The sequence below is a fragment of the Mesoplodon densirostris genome, chromosome 5 (genome assembly GCF_025265405.1).
Source record: "Mesoplodon densirostris isolate mMesDen1 chromosome 5, mMesDen1 primary haplotype, whole genome shotgun sequence".
Taxonomy (NCBI): Eukaryota; Metazoa; Chordata; class Mammalia; order Artiodactyla; family Ziphiidae; genus Mesoplodon; species Mesoplodon densirostris.
In genome coordinates this window covers 125,686,973-125,710,547 of record NC_082665.1, presented here as the reverse complement: position 1 = coordinate 125,710,547, position 23,575 = coordinate 125,686,973, and the positions used below count along the sequence as shown (strand labels likewise).

Sequence of the window (23,575 nt, the reverse complement as noted above, 5' to 3'; positions counted from 1 at the left end):
TCCAGCCACAAAGGAAAGGCGGCAAAGCTGGCGTGGAACCACCTTCTGAAGGGGGGTACACAGCCTCTCTGAAGAAAGGAGAGCTACCAATAAGAACGCCCATCCCTTATTTATTAGTTTGTTTTTTGAGGCAGGGAGAGAAGAAGTTGTGTAACTGTCAAGTAATTGCTACCAAATGGAAAAACAGGAGTCACTGGGGTCAACCAGGGAGCATTGACTAGGCTGAGAAACCCCCGACGGGATCTGTATATGGTAGTCAAACGACAAACCACAAAACCAAAATACACGGTGAGATCACAGAAAAGAGACAATTAAATCCAAGACGTGTTGAATTGTCTGCTGAATCTTTCACTCTGCGTTAGAGCACCTGAAAACGAAATGGGCTGAAACAAGCTGCTTTCACACCGTGTTGGCCTAATTACCTTTCCAGATTGACACATACAACCTTACCTGGAAATCTAGGTCCTCCTAGTTCTCCTGGGTCCCTGTAGCCTTCCAACTGCCTTCCGCTAGCATCCCACTTCATGCCAGTGTGCCCTGCCAGGAGTTATAAATAAACCTGCTGCTATGGCCCCCAGTAATAACCATGATTTCCCTAAAAGGCATGCAAGTGTCAAGTTGTCAACTTAGTGTCTGAACCTCAGTGAATGCCAGTGCACAATTCCCAGGGCGTGGAGAACTAGCCTACCCCAAATAAACATGCCTGGAGAAGAGGAGCATGATTTAGCTAAACAAGCAGACTCACTTCAGGGAACTGGGGTGGTAGAGCTCCAACCTGGATGCTGGCCCACACTCTCTGGGGAAGAGAAAGGAGGAAGAGATATGGCAGGAGGCGGTAACAGCAAAGGGTGTGTGAGCCTCCACGGAACAGATCATGGGCGTGTGGGCCTCCAGCGACAGTGGGCACAAGCCTTGGATATTGAACCAGTAATCACAAACTTCACCCTGGACCAATGACAGGCCATTGTCGAGACCAAAATGCTCAGCATAGAAGACACATTATGTTACAGAGAACATGCTGGAAGCGAGAGGTTCCCTCAAACATACGAAAGTGGTGGCGAAGAGGACAGGATTCATGGACCTCGAGATGATCACACTAAATGACGTAAGTCAGACAGAGAAAGAAAAATACCATATGATATCACTTACATGTGCAATCTTTTAAAATGATACAAATGAACTTATTTACAAAACAGAAACGGACTCACAGACATAGAAAACAAACTTATGGTTACCAAAAGGGAAAGGTTGGGGGAGGGATAAGTTACGAGTTTGAGGTTAAGCAGATGCACACTACTATATATAAAATAGATAAACAACAAGGTCCTACTGTATAGCACAGGGAACTATACTCAGTATTTTGTAATAACCTACAGTGGGAAAGAATCTGAAAAAACTGAATCATTTTGCTGCACACCTTAAACTAACACAACATTGTGAATCAACTATACTTCAATTAAAAAAAAAAGACACAGGATGTGGAGTCAGATAGACCTAGTACAATCACCAGCTTCATTATCTTCTAGCTCTGTGGCCTGGGTATATATTTGAGGTCAGGATGCCTCAATGCAGAGCTTGAGACAAGGATTAGGACATATCTAATTTATTGAGGGCTGACTCTCAAGTAAAGCCTATAAGAGAATGAGAGGAGGAGGAGGACTGAGAATGGGAAAGAGAGCTAAGAAAGGACCAGGTTTCTGGTGAAGCTTCACCTCAACCTGATCCACAGGGGCCTCTGGAGGGTGAACCTCACTGTAGAGTTGTCCTTGCCTGAGGTCACAGGAGCTGGCTTTCACGGGTTAGTCACTGCCTCTGGCTCACAGGTGGAGGGGAGGATCAGGGAGGGTGCTAACCTCCTGGGCAAAGCAGCTCCCGTTGCTGAGGGCCATTATTTGAGGAGGGAGCCTCTGTCAGCTCAGCAGCCAATGCTTGGAGCAGCCGTGGGATGGGCCGACAGCAGTCTGGGTCCAAGCCGGATATGGAAATCATACAGGCCATAAGCGCAATATAGATAATTACTAACTGTGATGAAAGAGTACCTGTGTAGTACCCTGGAGCTGAGGCAGATAATCTAAGGAAGATAAACTTGAAGACAGTGGGGTTCAGTTCACCAGAGAGCACAGAAGGATGTTGGTTTGGCTGCGATGGACAGGGGTTGGGCTGCCTGGCAAGCAAATGGCCTCCACTCTCGGGAGTGTGAGGTGCAAGTGGGGCCAGATGAGCAACTGATGCTGTGGGTGCGGGTGCAGGAAATATGCGGGCTGGCGAGAGGAGGGGAGGAGGGGAGTCACGTAGGGGCTCTGGTTTCAGGGTGAAGACAGCTGTGGGAAGGTTACGGTGAGACTAAGGTTGCAGGTTTACACAGCGACCGTGTCTGGGGCTCGATGCGTGGCGGGCAGGCTTCAGCAGCCGCCCTGACACTCAAACCTCCCTCCTCCAGGACCACTCTGCACGGGCAGGAGAGCATCTTCCTCCCGCAGAGCCCCCTGGCGCCCTCTACTGGAAGCCCGTTATCACGGAGCACGTGTCAAACAGCTCGCTCAGAGCCATGAGGCAGCAAATCAATAACTGACCTAGCAAAGTAAAGGGGATCTGGATGGGGCACCAACAAAAACCCACTCTGTACAGTTTTCTCCTCTAGAAAATAGGAGTAACATCTAGTATATTTTTGTGCAGATAAAATATTTCTTTCCAGTGCATGACATAGGATAAGTACTCAACGAAGGGTATCAATTGTTATTCATATTGTCATTACCGTGTGATGACAAACTATGGAAAGAAATGGTGGGTTGCTCCTCTCCACTGCTTTTAAAAGTGCCAAGCATCCAGGTTACCTCCAGCACTGCTAAGAAGAGGGCTAACTAGAGACCAGTCTGCCCAAAGCAGTAGATATGAGATTCTCCTTGGATTTCCTACCGAGTCATTTAGTCCCGGTAGGATCCCCTGGGAAGGAAAGTAAAGCTGTGCTCGCCTTTAGCAGATGAACAGAACAGACTGGTAAAACTAAGTCATGCTCCTAGAAGGTGCCATACTAACCAGTACCTTCTTGCTGTTAAACAAAGCTCACACGGTTTCTAGAGGGCATCCCTGGCTGTCTAAAGGTTTATCCTCACCTGTACCTCCTTCACCACTTTTAATCCATAGTTTATATTAAGAGGCCATTATCAAATTTATAGATACATAGATGGAAGGGAGAAGTAATATAGATAGATGTGGGATAAAAAGAACATTAAGAGGACACACGTTGCCCAATAGGAGCAAAACAATTATTTGTTGATTTTTTTTTAGTCCTATTAATTATATTGCCATGATGACAATGCTTTTTGAGCTTTAACTCTGTGCCAAGACTGTACTAAGCATGGGACCAGAGTCATTGAATCATCATAACAACCCTATGAAGTTGGTGTTACTGTTACTCTCATTTATGGGATGGGGAATGTCAAGGGAGAAAAAGGACTCAATCGACATCACACAGCTATGTGAGTAAATGCTAACCCAGATCTGTCTGCTTCCGGAGGCCATGCTCTTCATTATGACAGTGTATCTGAATCCGGGACATGTGGCCTTGAAGTGTGGCTTGCTCTGCCATTCCCTGGCTGTGTGAGCAAGTCACTTAACTCTCCAGGCTTCAATTTCCTCATGAGCAAAATAAGGACAATAGTAGCATTTCCCATAGGGCCACTGTAAGGATTAAGGGAAATAATACTGTAAAACACCTGGCAGGGTGATGGCTACGCAAGTGTTCAATACATAGTAACCGTGGCTAATATTAACAATCATCATAAATTAACTTAGGATGGGAAAAAATCCAGACTCAAAAAGATTTTGCCAACTTTGCCTCATGGCCCACACTAAAATTATGATATTTCTAGGAATAAAGGCAAATGCTTGCACAGGGATTCTAGAATCAACACGGTACAAGTATAAGACCAGGCTCAATGACAAAGTTAAAGGAGAAATTCATTTAACAAATATTTATCAGTTGTACCTACATTTTTGCAGACACCATGCCGCAGGCTGAGGACACTGAAGGAAACCACAAAAATAAAATAAAATCCCAGCTCTCATTGAGCTCATGCCTTTGTGGGATATGCAAAGGATGAAAAAACAAATAGGTAAAAGCAGAGTCTGTCAGATAGTGATAAATGCTATGAAGACAAATAAATCAGAGTATTGGGATAATATATGGGAGAGGGGGTGATCAGCAAAAGATTTTCTGATAAAAGGAGTCAGAGATGTGAGTGAGTGTGGGCATGTCAGAAGGAAGAGTGTTTTTTTTTTTTTCCTGTGTAAAAGTTTGGTTTATTTTTATAATTAATTGAAGACATATTTTTAATATTGAATAATCAGAAAAGTTTATACAATCGTCTAGAAAATGCTTACCTTTGTTTCTAAAATAATTTAGTTGATTTTTTCCTTATTCAAATTATCCCCCATGCTTAGTGACACCTACCTTCTCAGAATTTTAAACCTCATTTGTATCCCAAGAATAAGTACTGAGAAGACAGTCACTGTATGCTACCTTTTCATAGCATTGGTAAAGATGTGGTCTTGCCTTGAGTCAATTTTCAGGTTTACTACGGAATTCAGATATCAATTCATTATCAGCCTTCTATAAGCACAGATAATTCAGAATGGAGTGTATTAAGAGAAACAGTTTCAAAATGTTCTAAAAACCACAAAACTTTAGAAATAGGTCACAGATCATCGTTATAACCTTACAATCACCACCATTTTATAATTATCAGAACGTTGATCCTGAATTAAATGCTACCTCAGCCACCTACAAAGGATAACTAGGTAACCAATCTAATACTGACAGTGAAACTTTTCAATAACTGGTATACTTTCTTGAGGGAAGATGGTTTTAATTAGAGGGAACTGCAAGTCACAGGGCTGGAGGTGAGAGTTCTGGGGCCATGCTGGAGGGACAGGAGGGAGGTAGGGTACCTAGAAAAGACCGAGGGGAGGGGGAGGAGTAGGCGATAAAGTCAAAAAGAAAGCAGGGGGCTTCCCTGGTGGCGCAGTGGTTGAGAGTCCGCCTGCCAATGCAGGGGACGTGGGTTCGTGCCCCAGTCCGGGAAGATCCCACATGCCGCGGAGCTGCTGGGCCTGTGAGCCATGGCCGCTGAGCCTGCATGTCCGGAGCCTGTGCTCCGCAACGGGAGAGGCCACAACAGTGAGAGAGGCCCACATACCCTAAAAAAAGGAAAGCAGGGTCTTTCACATGACAGTGAGGAGCTTGCAGGCCATGGAGGGGATTTTGATTTATGTTCCAGCCACTGCGGGGAGAAGAGACTGTTGAGGAACATGGAGGGGCGGGGGGTAGTCGTCTGTGCAAGAAGCATGATAGCCTGAACTACAATGGGAGCAGTGGAGTTGGTAAGAATGTGTTGGATTCTGGAAGAAATTTTTAGTTTTAATTTTTATTTTTTAAGAAAAGTTTGATATATTTAACAGTGGTAAGAAACAAACTTCTGTTTATCAAAAGACATTATTCTTTTAAATTGAAGTATAGTTGATTTACAATATTGTATTAGTTTCCGGTGCACAGCAAAGTGATTCAGATATATATACATATCTGAATGTGTGTGTGTGTGTGTATTCTTTTTCAAATTCTTTCCATTTTATTTTTTTTAAAAATCTTTATTTTATATTGGAGCATAGTTGATAACAATGTTGTGTTCTTTTAAAATAGAGCCAATAGGGTAGCTGATGGTTTAGATAGGCAATGAAAGACAATGGGAAACACCAGGATGACTTCAGGTTACTGGCCAAAGCAACTGAAAAAATAGAGTCTCGTTTAATGACATGAAGATTAGGGGGTGGGAGGAGATTTTTGGTGGGAAGGTACAATCAAGATTTGGGTTTTGGGTATTAAATCTGGGATGCCTACTAGACATCCAAAAGAAGACATCCAGTAATTGGCTGTATATGGGTCTAGAGTTCAGAGGAGAGAGTTGGTCTAGAGATACAAAGGTGAAAGTCCTCAGTTTATAGATTTAAAACCCTGGAACTAATAGGATCACAGGAGTGCATGTGGATGGAAATGAGGACAGGTTTAAAAGGGAGTCCTAGAAAACTCTGCTGTTTAGAGCAACGGACAGGATTGAAAGGTTCTATTGGGTACAACAAAGGAAAATATGCTATTTAATTTTAAATGGAATGGATTGCTTCCAAAGAAAATGGGGTCCTGTTCCATGCTCACAAGGAGCCCCAGTTGACAGCAGTCAGAGATACTATAGGGGTCCCTCTATTGGATGGGAAGAAGGGGTAAGTGACCTCCAAGCTCAAAGCCAGATAATTGACTAGGAATCCAGAGAGATCTTTAGTTAACGGCCTACACTTAACATGCTCTGTGGCCTTAAGCGACTTGTGAAACTTGCTTAAGCCTTCAGCTTCCTCACTGACAAAATAAAGGAGCTGGATAAGATATTCTTTATAATTCTCTCCTGACATCTAAAAGTCTGTAATTACCGGCTATCCTTTTTTGTGCTATTTAACTCAGATGTTACACAACCCAGCTATAAAAAAAAATCCAAAGTGATTTAAGAAATCCAAAGGGTTGCTGATTTGCTCAAAATTAATTAATTAGATCCTTGGAATCTGACAAAGCAAAGCCTTCCCAGGTAGGTCCTGAGTTATCTTTGCCAGAGCACCTGTTCACACTTACATTCAGAGTTGATACAGCTATATTTCTGTGATAAGCCATGTCAGAGCAAGAAAATTTAGCTCAATTCAAACAATATGAGCTTTGACCATGAAAAAAGTACAGTACTGGATGCCTTGGGACATGGGAACAGGCCTTCTGGGCCCTTACAATCTAGTTCGTAGATGGCCAGAGAAACACTTCTAGTGAAGAGGAGAAAAAAATGACTACCCAGAAATATAGAGTGATGGATGCAGGAAATCCAAAGAGGAGATCGACCGTGTGTTGGAAAGGTGGACTTAGACAGAAAAAGCCAGTGTTCACATTGGGGCTGGGAGATGAATAGGGTTTCTAGGCACAAGGAATAATAGGAGCTTTGGAATCAAATAGGTCTGGGTTCCAAACCCAACTCTATTAACTACTAGCTGTGGGCCTTTGGTAAGATTCTTCACTCCTAAACTCAGGCTAATACCTTCCTGTTAGGGTAGTTGTGATGAAAAATGTGATAATCATATGGAAGATAATACCATACCTGGCATCTGAGAAGGAATTAATAAACCCTAGTTATTAACATGTGGGTAAAGAAAGTGGTCTTGGAATCCCAAGGAAGATACAACATGAATAAAGTTCATGAGTCCCATATTCCCTGACCTTGACCTGCTCGCAACCTTTCTTTCTCATCTTATTCTGGCTACTTTCCATCAGGACTGTCCTTGTTATCACATGGAGCTACTTACCAAGCCAAGTATAACTTATATTAAAACTCATGTTCTCCTACATTCATTCATACATCACCCAAACAAATTCTGCCCTATCTACCTAACACTTGTGCTATTATTTGCCTCTACTTTTCCTTAACTTATCCAAGTTCTCCCTTAAATACATTTATTTGATTAAAATATTTTATATCACGATTTTAAGTGGAAATCCAACATGACTTTCCATAAGATGAAGAGAACTAAAGTGTAGATGCAATCTGAAACCCATTTAACTGAATTACAGGTACTGTTGTCTGCCATCGTCTTTTGGGTCTGGGGCCCTACTGGCTATGTGTTAAAGAATGGGGGGAGGGAATGGTTAACTAGCAAGTGTGGACACAGGGGTTAAAGATGTGTTCACATCAAACTGAAGCCTTCTTCTCCTAAATAAAAGTACTGAAAGACAACTGGGAAGAGAAAACTTTCTCACTGTGTGGTTCAATATTACTTAATGTTACATGTGTATAGTGTGCATATCAGCAGGGGTACAGAGCCTTTGAGAACCACTGTCTTGGTTCCCACCAGCCTGCTTTTCTCTGCTTGTCACAATCCTTCATGACTTTCATTGCTCCCTCGAGCACCACCTCCTCCATGGAATCTCCCCTGTCAGAGGTAAGCTCTCGGCCTTTATATCAAAGTACTTGGGGTTCAGAAAACCCATTTGGAAATACATCACACACTTCCTCATGACCTCTGTTCTATGACTGTTATACTGGCAATCTGCTCTTGCTTTTTAAATTACTGTGTATGTTTTTTTTACACCCTCCCCAATATAAGTCATTGTGAATGCAGAATCTATATTTGCCACCCATGGTATCTCGCTCTGACACACCTTGAAAATGGTAGGTATGGGACAAAGTATGTAGAAAAGTGTGGTCAATGGAAGCATCAAGTATTATGGCCGTATTGGAGAATGGAGATAATCTAGATGAAGACTAAGAATATTGACATTAACTAGGTATTTTTGAAATAAAAATATTTGAATATTGGGTAGTAGGGAAACGTCTTGCTGAGACGATTTTGGTTGCATATGGCTGTGAAAGAGGAAGCTGTCAGCAGTAACAACAAAGTCATCATGTTTTGGGGGTCCAGCAGGAACGGGGCTCCATCCAGGTGCTGCTGTCCAAGGAATCTACTGCCAGAGTCTTGCCAAGGTCCTTTATTTGCATCTCTCGTTTGACTTTCTGGGAAACGTGAATCACTCCTCTTTGGACATGTGTTTTTCTTATTACTTTTTTTACCAATAGGTACATGAAACTCAACCTGCTGCAACATTAAAGCAGCCATTTCTCAACATGTCAGAACCCACTGCAGTGGAATTTCAGGAGTAGAAAGACAAGCTTGAAGAAAGCAACATGAAAAGCACTGTATTACACAAAAGAGGGTAAAGTATTCAAGTGAATCCTCTCTCCTCTTAGACTTCACATGAAATTGGAAGGACAATTGCATTACTTTCTACTAAGCCCTGTGTAATAATCAAGACATGAATTATCACAGAGCTAGGTGGATATAATTTCATTTTATGCATTTGGGTAGTGTCACTTTAGAGAAAATAAGATCATGGGAAAAGAAAGCAAGTAGAAGGAGAAAGGAATCATAATTGAGAGCCTAGTGCCAAGGCCATTCCTTGCCCCTTTCCCTTTTAAAAGCTGATGGCAAATCTCTTCACCCACAGAATGTAAGAGGTTTTCTGAAAAATGAAAGATACATTCTAAAAGGGACTTTTGTTAGAACAGGAAGAGATCTCAGAGATTGCCTAGTTCAAACTCCATACTGTACAGACAAAACAACAGAAGACCAGAAAGGAATGTAAAATATCCCAGATCACTCAGTCACTTTTGGCAAAGGGAGGTCTGGAATGCAGGTCTCCTGAGCCAAATCTCTAGCCTTGGCCTAAGCAGTGCTTCCCCCCAAGGGGAAAGTGCTTCCCCCCAAAGCTCTGAGCAGAGCTCAAAGTCTGAAGTCTTCCCTCCATTTCAGCCCAGGCTGTAGTAATAGTGAGAAACAGGAGTGTAGTGACACAGATGACAACTCATGAGATACCTGCAGCTCTTCCACTAGTGGTTCTGCGGGTCCTTAGCAAGCATGTCGTTCCATCTGTGACATCTCTCCTTGACACCTGGAGTGAACAGGCAGCACTTACTTCCCTCAGGTCTCATGCAACCATTGACAATGCATGTCCCTAAGCAAAGCTGCTTTTTGTTTGGAATCCAGTAGACAGTAGACAGGGCTGTGCTTTGTACTGAGAGCAGACGTGAGGACACAATCGTTTGTTTACTTCTGCAAGGGAATTTCAACCTCTTGGAGAATTTGAGACAGTTCACATGACTGGGTTGAATGTTTTTCATTGGAATAGCCAATCTCTGGGTAAGTGTTTAATAACCTCCTAAACTGCCAAAGGTTAAATTAGCTTTGCTTGCAGGAACACACTCTGTTTTCAAATGGTTGAAGTCTTTTCTTAAATATATCAGCTTTACCTTCTAGATGAATATACTTCCTTGACCTCAGGAAATATAATGACATTGTGCCCAAGACATACAAATTATTCCTCCTAAATGAAAAAAGCACATTTTAGTGATTTACTTTCATTTGTAAATGAACTTCGAAACACGGAAGATATTGGTTTGCTTGTGATGGCAATCACAATGAATCTTTTAAGTAAAAAAGGCATACTGCTTTAAATACCAAAGAAAAAGCTATTGACAAAATACCTAAGGTAAGGGGTTGTAAAAGTATAAATATAGGTACAAGGAACATATATTTTATTTTTAAATAAAGAAATAAATGTGTGTGTGTGTGTGTGTGTGTGTGTGTGTGTGTGTGTGTGTAAGTCTTTTCTTTAAGGAGCCATTTCCCTACTATTGCAAGTCTCAAAGGACTGAGTAAAAAAATTGCTTTGCCCAAAGCAGACCTGTGCTTCTAGTTCCTGAATAAGTATGGAAAAACACCCCTAAGGTCCAAAAAGGTTGAAGATCTCATGTTTCTTGTTCCCTTGCTTTAACCCTAAGTTCCTCCAAGTGGCAAATTCAATTCCCTTTTTCCCATCTCCCACTCATAAAAAAAGATTCTAGTACCAATTGGGAAAAACAAATTTGTCTTTGCGACTAGGATCAACTCCAAGTAAAACAGGAAGAAGACCACCTTCCCTATGAAGCCTCCTTTGACTTTCCTGGAGCCCACGGATCTCTCCAACCCTTAAACACCTTCTACATATGTGTGCAGCTCTAAAGTGTCCAGCACTGAATTGTTCTCTTATTGATTTCTATGTGGCTCTTGCAAACTTCTGAAAATAAGGATTGCAATTTCTACTTATTTATGGTTTGTTGTACTCAATAGTGTATCAATGCAGACAAGCATGTAAGTCAGATCAGCTTGATTGAGAATCACACATCACTTTTTTCAATCTTTCAAGTCCTTGAAAACATACGTCCAGAGAGAGTTAGGGTGTTAATTTAACTACAAAGAGAGAGTGAATTTATTCTTTGGTACACCCAGCAATTTTTTTAGTTCAAAAAGTTTAAATTAAATTTTAATTTATTTAATAAAATATTCACAGTATTTTATTTTATACTGAAAATGCACAATAGGAATAAAAATAATGACATCTGAAATATTAACTGTGAACTATCTGACAGTAAATACAAAAAATAAAATATTCCCTTATGAGTAAAAATGTAACGTAGAACTTTTCAAGCTAGTCAACTTTTGCACTGTTCCTTTCTTGCTACATTGACAAGAGGAATAAATGACTAATTTTCTTAAACTGCAATTGAATCTTGAGAAATTAATATCTGTAGCATTTCACATATAATTCTCTCAACTTGCAGTAAAAGCAGATAAACAGGCAAACAAGCTAGAGTTTTATTAAATTCACCTGTAACTATTTTCTTATCTTAAAAAATCTTAGTAGAATTGCCAGTTGATATTAAGTACACTGAATATCCTGAACTACCTGTAGAAAAAAATAATTTTGACATCCGTATCAATTACATTAAAATCTCATGCAAGACAACCTTCCCCCATCTTTGGTATCCAGAACACATCATGGTGGTGATGAGTATTATATGTACTTTTTTACATTTTTGATGAAAAAAGCCATTAGGTACATGAGACAGCTCTTCATAGCCTTGTAGACACAACTTGGCATACATCAGGGCATACAAATTGTCATTCATAAACTAAACGAGTCCATTTACACATTGGACTTGTTTTGCCACTGGCATAATTCAGCTATTTGTGCATATTGGTAGGAAAAGGGACATAAAAAAATACATCCCTGCAATGCATATTTCTGAGAGTCTCAAAATACTTCATAGACATCAACAGATTATTTTACTATATTACCATAAAGTAATTAAGGGAGAAGCATTAATAATCTCTACTTTCTTAGATATGAGTATTTGGATATAATACTGTAGCCAAAGATCATTTAAAATGTCCAGGAGTACTTCTCACTTCTTATTTGAATATGCCTTTCTGCAGCATCATTACAAAACAGCTTTCTTCTTGAAAGGCTTCTTTGGCAGATGTGATACCACATCTTCCTAGCTCACCTCTCACCCCTGATCATTCCTTGTCTTTGACTGTCTTCTCTCCTGTTGTCTACTCCTCTATTTCTTTATGTTCCCAAAGGTTCAATTGTTGGCCTCTTTGGTTACATCCTTATACACCTCCATCTTCACTTTAGCTGACACTCAAATGCTCCCTGCAAGACCAAACTTCTTCATGGAATTTAAGGTTTGTATATTCATCTGTCTGCCAGACCCGTCAGCCTGGATGTAACTCAGGTATCTTGAATCCCCATCTCAAAAACCACACCCAAGACTTCTCTCAGCACTCTCCTCCCCCATTTCTCTTTCTTACTGTGTTTTCCATCCAAATGTCTCCCAAATTATCTGCCATTATCTGTCTGGTTTCCCACTCTAATCTCCAACTCCATATTCAGTTCTGATTTTACCACTTGTCTTTCCCCCTGAAATTCACCTGTAAGCAGTTTTTGGCAGGAAAGAGCTCTCTGCAGGAGGCCCCTTTGTATTGTCACTAACCTTAAACAAGGCACCCCCATGCTCTACTCATCTCTGGCCCAAGCACACCTTTCCAATCTTTTGATCACACAATACCTTGTCTAACCTGTTGGTTCTTTCCGTACATCAAAATAGAAATGAAGGAAAGTAATTAACAGATGACCAGATCTCTTCCCTAGCTTCCCCTTCAGTAATCTCACAAACAAACTGTGTGAACAAGACAGCATCTAAAGAAAGATCACAGGACATCAACAAGCCTGTACACAGTGGGGAATGGTGATGACTCCAACCCCCAATCTCAGTGAGTAACTGAGATTACTTCCCTTTTTCTTTACAAAATTTTCATGGCTGAGCAGAATCCTGGGAGATGGTTTTGGGGGGATACTGAATCGACCATCTCCCCAGATTGCCAGCATTCTGATTAAAGGCAACTTTCCTTTCTACCAACATTTGCCTCTCTCGGGTACTGATTTTTGAGTGGCGAGCAACTGGACGTGAGTTTAGTAGCACACCCTCTGGGTGATTCAGCTAAAACTGAGGGTGATTTTAGCCCCCAGAGAACATTGGCAATATTTGAAGACATTTTTGGTTGTCACAGAGGGGTAATGTTACAGGTATCTAGAGGGTATAGACCAGAGATGTTGCTCAACATCCTATAACACACAAGACGTCTCCCCTACCACCTAACAACTAACTCCCTGGCTCAAATGTTAATAGTGCTGAGGTTGAGAAACCTGATCTAGATTAAAAACTGACCTTGACATTATCCCCCCAACTTAAAATCATTTCAAGGATGTCTCAAGACTCAAGCTTCTTGAAAGCCCATGAAAGTCCCTGCAGGGCAGACCCCAGCTATCAGCTCCAGCTTATCTCCTGCCCACCATGACTTCCTCTTCATGCTTTTGCAGCATCAGTTTGCTTACAATTCTCCACCATACATTTTACCACCTTTGTGCCTCTGCTCATACTTTCCCCACAACCAGGAATGCCCCTCCCTCCCTTCTCGTATGCGGTTAATTTTCATTCATTCTTTAAGACTTTTCCCAGAGGTCTTTCCTGACACTCTTCCCCATCTCCCCAATTCTCAGACCAGGGTCAGGTTAGATGCCCCTTCTCTGTCCTCCCAGAGCATCAGTGGGGTGGTTTTCAAATTATTATTATTACTATGTCCTCTTTGTTCATGTACAAGGTTGGTGTTTTATCAGGTTTCTCTGTACTCCTGTGCCTGGCTCATAAGTAATCAATAAAAATGTGTTTAGAGTTTGGGATTGGCATGTACACACTGCTATATTTAAAATGGATAACCAACAAGGGTCTACTGTATAGCACAGGGAACTCTGCTCAATATTCTATAACAACTAAAATGGGAAAAGAATTTGAAAAAGAATAGATACATGTATATGTACAACTGAATCACTTTGCTGTACACCTGAAACGATCACAACATTGTAAATCAACTATAATCCAATATAAAATAAAAAGTTAAAAAATATAATTCATTTAAAAAATTTTGTTTAAATGAAGTAGAAGAGTTAAGTAGAGACTGTATTTACCCAAGGATGAGCATTTTACTAGCATAAAGTGTAACTCTTTAAGATATGTTTCTAAGTTCTCAGAAAATAACACACCTTGCCCCAAAGTAGTAGTACATAAGCAGAAATCTCCTAGCCACACTGAAATATATCTATTGATTTGAATCCCTGCATTAAGCATCTTAAGATCAGGGTCAGGTTTTTGTATTCTTTGCCAAGGAATATATCAAAGAATATGACTCATTAACTATTAGTTGAATATATGAATAACCGAGTGGTGTGTGGGTAGGTGGATGGGTGGATCAATGAGTGGATGGATAGTTTAGACACTATATTCTCTTGATCTCTTTATGAACACCTAGTTATTAATAGGGCTAGGAAACACTTATTGTATCTCATTACTTGGTCTACTTGTATATATATTTGTCCTCCATTTCGACAAGCCTTAGGATGACCAAGTGCAAAGACTTGGGAGTATGTGAATGAATAGTTATTTTTTATTTTTTATTTTTTTGCTGTACGCGGGCCTCTCACTGCTGTGGCCTCTCCCGTTGCGGAGCACAGGCTCCGGACACACAGGCTCTGCGGCCATGGCTCGCGGGCCCAGCCGCTCCGCGGCATGTGGGATCTTCCGGGATCGGGGCACGAACCCGTGTCCCCTGCATCGGCAGGCGGACTCTCAACCACTGCACCACCAGGGAAGCCCAGTTCATTATTTTTGAAGTTCATAACATACCTTGATTTCATTCATGGTGCCTGAAGTGAAGATCTCTTCCAATTTTCCTTCCCAATTTGTTCTCTCAACCAATTTAAAATGTTTTGATTCAATACTTTAAAATTTATTTTGCCCAAAATACTTATTTTAAAAAGAAAGAAAACCTGACAACCACTTGCATGATGATAATGGGTTTTTTTTTAAAAATTGCCTTTAGAACTCTGTCTTTCTTTCTTTGTGGAATAGGGTGCCTTAGTTTAAAACTATCAATTTGCAATCTCAAGTCAGTTGGTAGTAGCCAGCTTTGAGGGCATCTGCCCTCTAAAATTGTCCCATTATAGAGAGGGATGAGCTCCACAGCAATGGTATCTGGTGGAATTTCGTTTCCAAGACAAATAATTATGACAAAGAGGAGAGACACAGGCAGAGTAACAGCCTCAGTCCACAGTAGAATCAAGTTCCTGGAATGCCCTCTCCTACCTTCTTTTATTTGGTTAATTTTCATATATTCTCTAAACATGAGCAGGGAGACCATATAATTTATCATGCAAATTGGAGTATATTTAACAGTCAATGGGAGCAATAAAAATAACTAAATTATATAATTTAAAAAATATTTAATTAACTACAGACTATTTGGTTTTAATATGTTGGTGAACCAATAAAAAGTTCTATTCAATAAATATTTTCAAAATAAAATTTTCTAAAAAATAAAAATAGCGCATTTCTTGTGTAGTAAACACCACCAAAATACTTCTTCATTTCCACATTCTGATAGTTGTACTGATTTTATCAGAGACTGTTTTTGATTGTAGAAAATATACACTGAAGTTGCTAGGAATTTTTTTTTAAAGGCTTGTAAAGCTCTATAAAATTTTACAGAAATAAGTTTAAAACATAAGCAGAAAAAATATTTACACACATATTTAGGGACTTTAAACAGGTTCTTATCCATAGCATTATTTGGAAAATGCATTTTTTTCAATATGGTCCTATTATTTCTTTTTTTTTTTTTTGTAAAATTACCTGCAAACTTCTTCAAAGACACATTTTATGAATAATACATAAGAAATCGTGGACATTTCAATTGGCTCTTTTTTTTTGGGTACACCATAAATTTTGTTTTAATTGAAGTATAGTTGATTTACAGTGTTTTGCCAATCTCTGCTGTACAGCAACGTGACTCAGTTTTACATATACACACATTATTTTTTTAATATTCTTTTCCATTATGGTTTACCCCAGGAGGTTGGATATAGTTCCCTGTGCTCTACAGTAGGTCTTTGTTATTAATCCATTCTAAATGTAATAATTTGCATCTACCAACCCCAAATTCCCAGTCCATCCCTCTCCTTTCCTCCCTCCCCCTGTGGCAACCACAACTGTTCTCTGTGTCTGTGAGTCTGTTTCTGTTTCATAGATAGGTTCATCTGTGCCATATTTTAGATTCCACATATAAGTTATACCATATGATATTTGTCTTTCTCTTTCTGACTTACTTCACTCAGTATGACAATCTCTAGGTCCATCCATGTTGCTACAAATGACATTATTTCATTCTTTTTTATGGCTGAGTAGTATCCCATTGGATATATATATACCACATCTTCTTTATCCATTCATCTCTTGATGGACACTTTGGTTGTTTCTATATCTTGGCTATTGTGAATAGTGCTGCTATGAACATAGTGGTGCATGTATCTTTTTGAATTATAGTTTTGTCCAGGTATATACCTAGCAGTGGGATTGCAGGATCGTGTGGTAGCTCTATTTTTAGTTTTCTAAGGAACCGCCATACTGTTTTCCATAGTGGTTGCACCAACTTACATTCCCACCAACAGTGCAAGAGGGTTCCCTTTGCTCTACACCCTCTCCAGCATTTGTTATTTGTAGACTTTATAATCATGGCCATTCTGACCAATGTGAGGTGGTACCTAACTGTAATTTTGATTTGCATTTCTCTAATAATTAGGCACACCATAAAATTTTTAAGTGAAAATGTATTCTCTCTATAAGTGCTAAGGTACCTGGCAAGCAAAAAGCAAATCATGCTACATGAAGTATAATCTCAATTTTAATATTTTTAAATTGAAACTTGAAAATATTCTTATAGATATTGGGGGGTTTGTGCCTTCATTTGTATAAAATATGTCTTTGCAAGACATTTTTATGTGATACATCAAGTGACATATATATATATACACTAATATGTATAAAATGGATAACTAATAAGAACCTGCTGTATAAAAAAATAAATTAAATAAAATTCAAAAATTCCAAAAAAAAGTCATCTCTATTATGATTCTTCTGAATGTATAGAAAAACTTAAATACTTCAAAATATATAAATATATTCAATCAAAGAGGAGTACCAAGAAAACATTTTTCCCATAACTTAAGATATTTCAAAATGCAATTACAAAAGTCCAAAATTAAGTCTTTTATACCAGTTGGGCTCTTGTTATTTAATTTGTTCAGTTTCTCCTTTTGTGAGGATCCAATTCAATATGTTCCTGTTTGCAAGCATTAACTGCAATAATTACAGTTTGTTGCATATCCAAAATATGAGTATTTTTGCCACTCCATTCTTTGAATACTTTGACTCTAAATTTGTAACTAATTTTGAACCAAATGCAAACAGAATTTGAAGTGTACTCTGGTGCTTTTTCAGCAAATATGCATCTTCTGGTGGTCACATGGTTAGTGACATGTCCATAGTCTCCATAATGGACTGGAAATATCAACAAACTTTTTGTGCAAGTTACATGTTTATTATCAACTTTTTAAAAGAAGTATAAATTTGTACCTAACATCTCATTAAATATTCATTTCATTCTTTTCTCTGTTATTGCTGTCAAAGGAGTTAATTCCAAAATAAAAATATTTTCTAAACCATGCATATAGTTGTACACTTAAACCATACAGTAAATGATAAAAATACTATAGACTACTCTCTATGGAATAGGATTGCTCATCCTCTATTTTCTGTACACATTTCCAAACCACAAGCAAAATTTCCCCCATTTCCTTCTAACCCCAATCACTGGTGTCCCAGCTTTGTGAGTCTGGCACAGAAGGAGGTAGCTGTGCCTAGTCCTTGAGGTCTGAAAGCTTTTTGTTTTATCAGCAAGCACAATACAGGCAGTCTTTGAAGAGAAGTTGAAGCTGGAAAGGGTTAGGAATAGAGAGATGGGCTGGTCATTGTCTTTCAACATTTAAGCACAAGTTAAAATGAGAAATCTCTTCTTTGCACCTGGGTCTCACAAACTAATAGACCTGATTATGGCAGAAGTGGCAAGCAAAACAAAAATCTGTCAAACTCAAGCCAGCTCATTTTCATAAAAAATAATAAAAGCATGTCCTTAAAAAAAAACCTGGATAGATGTTAAACCAGGATGAATGGCAGGACAACATGCAAAAGCAGGGACTGCCCCAGGCAAAATCAGGACACACGGTCACCCTTCTCATGAAGCCTGTTTGCACTTCCAGCCCCAACTCAGGAAAGACATTTCTTTTTTTTTTAACCGTTATCCTAACTCACTAATTTGGTGCAGGAGATATGTTAATGAAATTGATATTGTCAGTTTTTATCTTTAAAATTACTGATGAATCCATCCATCAAAGCCAATGGGTTGACCTCCCAGTTTGTTTTATTTTGTTTTTAGAATAGAGAGGAATTTTAATGAATTGTTTTCTGGGAAACATAAATTAACATACAATGGCCTTGTGTATTTACAATCAACTTGTTATTCCCCGAATAACAATGTAAGTGAAGCATTTAAAGGGAAAACAGAATGGAGCCTAGTGAAGAGAAAACTTGTGTTTTGATGTGGGAGAGTTCAGATATCCTGTACTTATTCTGTCTTGTACTGAGGACTCAATGGATAGTATTAGTATGGATAGCTCTCTTCAAGGCCCCAAGAGACTGCTGAATCAAGGTGTGTGGCCCAGGAGTGCTGACATAAAAACTGAGATTTGAATAAGGCATCCACTAAGGACAAACCAAGGGGAACTGTGCTAATTGTAGCAGCTGGTCAGGTGTTGTATTAAGAAATGTTAGAAAAGTTTATATTCAATTACCACCCCTCTGTCACTTACTAAAATCCTTTAACATTGCTAAACCAGTGTTCTTATCTGTATAAAAAAACATGCTAATATCCTCAGGGGAGAGAATATGAGATTAAATAATACAATGGCACATAATTGGCCCTTAAACAATATTTGTTGAATTTTAAATGTTGAAAACTAATTAAATGGAAACAAAGAATTGGAGAGGAATAAAATAAACACATTATGATAAAAATATTGTTAGCAGCAAATGCGTATCTAATAGACATTTTAAGAGAATAATTGTTAATTATATTTTCACTTACATACTTGAAAATATCCCAGTCTTTTGTTACTCCTAACCTAAGCGTACAAAGTTAATTAAATAGCACAGCTTTAGGGGTAAAATTTCACCAATGAAATTTCACTGTACAAGTTAATGGTTTGGGGAACTTCATGCCTCAAAGTTATTTGTTTATTTTTTGTTTTTTTGTTTTTAATTTATAGGCCAAACTACTGTTACTATAGACTATTATTAGTACATACTGCAGGGGTAAATCAAACCTGTAACAAAAATTAGTTGATAAAGATGAAGCTGAACTGACATTACTTTAAAAGTTTAAAAACCTCAAGTAAAATTGAAAATGATCATTAGCTAAATATAACACTTATTATACCCTGACAGTAAATCATTCTTCCAGAAAGGAAAAGAAATGGGAATCCCAACTGTCTGTAATACAAGCTTTGCAACTTTCCTTTGATGCCATACTGTTTAGATTTTCACTAAATTCTAAAAGCATGCATTTTTTTTCAGAATATAAAATTTTAGTAAATGTTATTCATTTAATAGATTATTATTAATTATTCCTGAATCATCTTTAAAAATAAATATCTAAAAATAAAAATCTACATGTTATTTGTGCTTACTATTTGATCTGTATGTATTTTTGAACCACATTTAGCAACTTCTCAAGATCGTCTTTTATGTCAAGCTGATCCTTGGGGGCTTTTTCTACTTTATTTATTTCTTCACTCATTTCCTCACCCATTTTTTGTTTTGTTTTTATTTTAATGTGGAAACTGATTTTTTTTTTAACTGAAGTATAGTTGATTTACAATGCTGTGCTAATTTCTGCTGTACAGCAAAGTGACTCAATTATACACACATAGACATTCTTTTTTTTAAGATTCTTTTTTATTATGGTTTATCCCAGGAGACTGGATATAGTTCCCCATGCTATAGACCAGGACCTTGTTGTTTATCTGTTCTAAATGTAATAGTTTGCAGCTACTAACCCCAAACTCCCAATCCATCCCTGTCCTTCCCCCCCTCCACCTTGGCAACCACAAGTCTGTTCTCTATGTCTGTAAGTCTGGTAAACTGATTTTATTTTTAATCCATTATTTGTATGTCTGAAAGAGGTCTCATACTAGTTTCTGGAATGATGTAAGAAATAAATTGATTAGGGCCTCCCTGGTGGCGCAGTGGTTGAGAGTCCGCCTGCCGATGCAGGGGATACAGGTTCGTGCCCCGGTCTGGGAGGATCCCATATGCCGCGGAGCGGCTGGGCCCATGAGCCATGGCCGCTGGGCCTGCGCATCCGGAGCCTGTGCTCCGCAACGGGAGAGGCCACAACAGTGAGAGGCCCACATAACGCAAAAAAAAAAAAAAAAAAAAGGAAAAAAAAAAAAAAAAAAAAAAGAAATAAATTGATTAATTAGTTTTCAAAAAAAATCCAAACCCTAGTAATTCATGGAATAAGATATTATATACTTCAGTTTCACAATAAAACTATGTACTAAGGTATTCATATCACATGAGTTTATAGCAAAACAGTTTTAAAGGAGATCCTACTATGAACTCTATTATTAACTGTGGCTCTAGATTATGAAATTAGCTGAATAAAACCAAGTTCATCAGAATAGACAGGACTACTCACTTTTTAAATGAAACAGTAATATTATATCACACACTACTTTGCCTTATCACCACAATGTCATTTGTCAATAAGACTCTCAGTGATTTGCATATTTTACTGAACACAGCCTTGTTTATGAGAATGAGACAGTCCCCTATAACTAGAAACTTTCAGTATCCACTGCTGAGCAATTCAAAAATATATATATGTCTTTATTACATAGTTTTTAAATTTCATGTAAGACTATAATACATTATATATATATGCATATATATATGTATATATATATGCATATATATACATGAATTGTTCCCAGAAACGAATGACTTAAGCACACTTCTGCTGCATGAATTGCATGAATAACAATTTTTATCCAGCAGCTACAAGAACTTTTAATATTTCAAGCTGAGAATACGTATTTACAAATTTGAGGGAGGGACTTTTGTTAGATGATTGAAAAGTCTGTCACTTAGGATGTGGTGTCCTTTGTTTTTCATCATGACTTATGTAATATTAGTGAACTGCTTCTATAATGAAGGTTTGTTTCTGCACTGACATTTGTGGAACCTACTGTTCTAAAACCACCCTGTCAGATGAATAAGAGAGGGTAGAATTTAGCTCAGATTAACACATAACGTGATTTATCTCAACCTGATTAGCGATGAATAACTATCAGACTTAATACATTAGTAGGGAAACACAAAAAGACAATGAATGCAAGACCATGCAGCATGGTAGAAGTTAAATATTTGAAGAAATAGAAAATATGAACAGACCAACCACAAGCACTGAAACTGAAACTGTGATTAAAAACCTTCCAACAAACAAAAGCCCAGGACCAAATGGCTTCACAGGCGAATTCTATCAAACATTTGGGGAAGAGCTACCACCTATCCATCTCAAACTTTTCCAAAATATAGCAGAGGGAGGAACACTCCCAAACTCATTCTACGAGGCCACCATCACCGTGATACCAAAACAAGACAAACATGTCACAAAAAAGAAAGCTACAGGCCAATATCACTGATGAACATAGATGCAAAAATCCTCAACAAAATACTAGCAAACAGAATCCATCAGCACATTAAAGGGATCATACACCATGATCAAGTGGGGTTTATCCCAGGAATGCAAGGATTCTTCAATATATGCAAATCAATCAACGTGAAACACCGTATTAACAAACTGAAGGAGAAAAACCATATGATCATCTCAATAGATGCAGAGAAAGCTTTTGACAAAATTCAACACCAATTTATGATAAAAACCCTCCAAAAATTAGGCATAGAGGGAACTTTCCTCAATATAATAAAGGCCATATATGACAAAGCCACAGCCAACATCTTCCTCAATGGTGAAAAACTGAAACCACTTCCTCTAAGATCAGGAACAAGACAAGGATGCCCATTCTCACCACTATTATTCAAAATAGTTTTGGAAGTTTTAGCCACAGCAATCAGGGAAGAAAAAGAAATAAAAGGAATCCAAATTGAAAAAGAAGAAGTAAAGCTGTCACTGTTTGCAGATGACATGATACCATACACAGAGAATACTAAAGATGCTACCACAAAACTACTAGAGCTAATCAATGAATTTGGTAAAGTAGCAAGATACAAAATTAATGCACAGAAATCTCTGGCATTCCTATACACTAATGATGAAAAATCTGAAAGTGAAATTAAGAAAACACTCCCATTTACCACTGCAACAAAAAGAATAAAATATCTAGGAATAAACCTACCTAAGGAAACAAAAACCTGTATGCAGAAAATTATAAGACACTGATGAAAGAAATTAAAGGTGATAAAAATAGATGGAGAGACATAACATGTTCTTGGATTGGAAGAATCAATATTGTGAAAATGGCTCTATTACCCAAAGCAATCTACAGATTCAATGCAATCCCTATCAAACTACCACTGGCATTTTTCACAGAACTAGAACAAAAAATTTCACAATTAGTATGGAAACACAAAAAAACCCGAATAGCCAAAGCAATCTTGAGAACAAAAAACAGAGTTGGAGGAATCACGCTCCCTGACTTCAGACTATACTACAAAGCTACAGTAATCAACACAGTATGGTACTGGCACAAAAAACAGAAATATAGATCAATGGAACAGGATAGAAAGGCCAGAGATAAACCCACACACAGATGGTCACCTTATCTTTGATAAAGGAGGAAAGAATATACAGTGGAGAAAGGACAGCCTCTTCAATAATTGGTGCTGGGAAACCTGGACAGCTACATGTAAAAGAATGAAATTAGAACACTCCCTAACACCATACACAAAAATAAACTCAAAATGGATTAAAGACCTAAATGTAAGGCCAGAAACTATCAAACTCTTAGAGGAAAACATAGGCAGTACACTCTATGACATAAATCACAGCAAGATCCTTTTGGACCCACCTCCTAGAGAAATGGAAATAAAAACAAAGATAAACAAATGGGACCTAATGAAACTGAAAAGCTTTTGCACAGCAAAGGAAACCATAAACGAGAACAAAAGACAACCCTCAGAATGGGAGAAAATTTTTGCAAATGAAGCAACTGACAAAGGATTAATCTCCAAAATTTATAAACAGCTCATGCAGCTCAATAGCAAAAAAAAAAAAACCAACAAACAACCCAATCCAAAAATGGGCAGAAGACCTAAATAGACATTTCTCCAAAGAAGATATACAGATTGCCAACAAACACATGAAAGAATGCTCAATATCATTAATCATTAGAGAAATGCAAATCAAACCTACTATGAGATATCATCTCACACCGGTCAGAATGGCCATCATCAAAAAATCTACAAACCATAAATGCTGGAGAGGGTGTGGAGAAAAGGGAACACTCTCACACTGCTGGTGGGAATGTGAATTGGTACAGCCACTATGGAGAACGGTATGGAGGTTCCTTAAAAAACTAAAAATAGAA

General features: G+C 38.4%; 1 protein-coding gene across 1 annotated transcript in view; it reads right to left on the bottom strand.

The window, feature by feature from the left end:
* Nucleotides 1-23,575, bottom strand: part of KCNH8 (potassium voltage-gated channel subfamily H member 8) — a 348,245-nt gene that overhangs the window by 268,303 nt on the left and 56,367 nt on the right. The gene's annotated exons all lie outside the window — the stretch shown is intronic.